Below are 2,890 nucleotides of genomic sequence, written 5' to 3'. Positions count from 1 at the left end.
TTGCTTTCAGGAATTGTTAGAATATTAATGGAAAGAGCTATAACATAGAGACATGAGGAAAAACAGTTACAAAGCACATCATACAAATGGTAAGAAAAAGTAGGCACAGAGCTGCAAATCTATACTCAAAGTTACTTGAGAGGTGGATGCAGAAGGGTCACAAGTTCAAGGCCCACCTGGGCAACTTAGACAGACCCTGTCTCAAAATAAAATACAAAGGGCTGAGCATGTAGCTCAATGGTAAGAGTTTTTACCCGGCATGAACAAGGTCCTGGGTTCCAGTACTAAAAAAAACATGATAACCAAATTGAATATAAAGAAGAAACAAAAGGTAGAATAAGAAGGAAAGAAGGGGATGACAAAAGAAGAAATGAAGTAAGAGAGGGTAAGAAATGGAAATTTTTAGGAAAATGGACATCAAAGAGTGTGGGAAAATAATGCCTTTCAAAGGGCCCAAAAGAAGCCTGTGAAAAGATTGGAGAGGACAGATAGTTGTGAGGCCATGTGAAGTACAATCATGCAAACTGTGGAGGTTCCAGCTGTGCTTTTAGGCTGGTGAAGGACTATATGAGATGATATTTAAGAGACTTGTGATGAAAAATTGACCAGTCTGTACTTTGCTTCATTTTTTACACATGTAGGTCTCTGTGGCATATTCTTCCCAGTGCACCTTTAACTTCTTTATTCCTCAAGGTGTAAATGAGAGGATTGAGGGTCGGGATGATTACTGTGTAGAAGAGGGAGATGAATTTCCCAAAAGTGTGGGCATAGGAGCTGTTGGGCTGGATATAGTTGGCTGTGATGCTCCCATAGAAGCATCACAAGTAGGATCCACATGTCTCCAGAACTTTGTGCCAGGCCTAGACAGACTTGATCCTTATAACTGTCTTGGCTATGTGTCCATAGGACATCAATATCAGTGCCAAGGGCAAAAGGAGCAAGACCAATGAAGCAACGAAGAGCTGGATCTCATTGGCATGGATGTCCACACATGCAAGCTTAATCATGGAGGGGACCTCACAGAGGAAATGATGGAGCCGCTGGTGTCCTCAGCGAGGTAGCCAGAGGGTGACAGTGCCCTGGATGAGAGCATTTCCTGCACCAGTCAGCCATGCGACCCCTGTCAGAACCTGGCACAAGCGTAGGTTCATTACAGCTGTATAGTGGAGAGGTCTGCATACTGCAGCATAGCGGTCAAAAGCCATCACAGCCAGGAGAACACATTCGGTGGATCCCAATGCCAGGGAGACATACAGCTGGATGGCACAACCCAGGGATGTGATGGTCTTGGCTGGTCCTTTGAGGTTCCACAGCAGCTGATGGACAATACTGGTGGTAAAAGAGATGTCCACTCGGGAGAGATGTGTAAGGAAAAAGTACATGGGTATTTTGAGTTTAGGGTCTATGGAAGAGACCAGAAAAATTAGTGTATTTTCCACCAAGGTAAGAAGGTAGGATATCAAAACAGCCACAAAGAGTATCTTTTCCAGCTGGGCCTGGTCTGAGAAGCCCAACAGAATGAAGTCTTCTTTGGTGCTGTTATTGGTCATGCCCATTACCTTGTTCAGACAAGAAGGAAAACATTACAAGAATTAAAAAGAGAGTATAATGTGTTGGTCACTAGTGACAACATCAAACTTTATAAAATAACTCTATGAAATCCTCACTCAGACAAATTACAGTGACTCACAGAATAAATTTCAGTGCAGTGTCCTTCGTTGCAGAAGATGTTGGTAAAGACTCTCTACTGAGAGGCACCTGGAGCTTACTCTGCAAACAAAGTCTTTCCTTGAGAGAGAACTATTAGAAGCTGAGATAAAATCTTCCACAGAAAGAAAAAAAGTACAGAGAAAGAAAGAGAATGCCAAAGGAAAAAAATACATTAAATTCATTAATAGCTTATAAAGAATCATTCAAATTAAATGAAAAAATTCAGTAAAATAAGTGTTTAATATAAGCAAATTATATATACATATTATTTTCAGCCTTCAAGAATAAACTTTGAGTTGGGCATTCTTTTTTGATGATTTTCTTTGTATGAATGACTTTTGGGTTGTGGAGACTATAAAGATTCTTTCTATTGTAAAATGGTAAACACTTGGTTAATAAAGTCATAATATTATTATTTATATTTAACTGTTCAATAATGGGGACACATAATATCAAAAGCATGTTTCCTTTAGGGATTAGTTAATTCATTTATTCCATCAGCTTATTGAGGATGCAGATTCATGCAGCACATTAAAAACAACCCTCAATTTTTATTTATTTTTTTTTTTTGGTGTGTGGTACTAGGGAAGGGAATGTTGAAGAAAAACATGTTTAAATCTGAAAGGAGGTAGTGCGGATTATCATTATGAGGGCAAATCAAAAGAATGAAAGAGCTCCCTCAATATGCATAAAACCTACATAGAATTTTTACCTTTCAGAAGGCTAAAGGGCAGCTTTTAAAAACTCCAAATATTAATGAATGCAAAAGTTTAAAATGTATTCATCAATTCAATGAATACATCTAAAGACCATAACCATATCTTTTGTTTAGGATAAATAGACACTCTCTACATGGATGTGAAAAAAATCTTTTAGGCCTTGATTTAAATTCCTCCCTAATAATTTCATACCCTGTGATTGTTTTATTGTGAAAATTAATCATGTAAATAAAATATGTGAAATAATTGTCAAAAGCAATACCTTACTGTAATTTCACTTATATAAAAGTGATATTTAGCTGAAAACAGTAAAAATAAAATCAAAGGAGTGGTAGGGGAGAGACATCAAATAACAGCATGAAGTCCTTGAGGGATCACTCAAGAGATAGGGAAAGGGAGTACTATAATAAAAAAGAATATGAAAGAGGCACTAATATACATAAAATGTATTGCAAAGATGT

At 37.6% G+C, this 2,890-nt stretch overlaps 1 pseudogene; it reads right to left on the bottom strand.

Annotated features, from left to right (window-relative positions):
- Nucleotides 1–629: 629 nt before the first annotated feature.
- LOC124095375 (olfactory receptor 2G3-like) lies at nucleotides 630–1,550 on the bottom strand (annotated as a pseudogene).
- Between the last annotated feature and the right edge of the window lie 1,340 nt (nucleotides 1,551–2,890).

The sequence above is a fragment of the Marmota monax genome, unplaced genomic scaffold (assembly GCF_021218885.2).
Source record: "Marmota monax isolate L192 unplaced genomic scaffold, Marmota_monax_Labrador192_F-V1.1 WCK01_AAM20220418_F8-fsc00576, whole genome shotgun sequence".
Taxonomy (NCBI): domain Eukaryota; kingdom Metazoa; phylum Chordata; class Mammalia; order Rodentia; family Sciuridae; genus Marmota; species Marmota monax.
The sequence above is the reverse complement of the archived record's forward strand: the minus strand, read 5'-3'. Positions and strand labels throughout refer to the sequence as shown.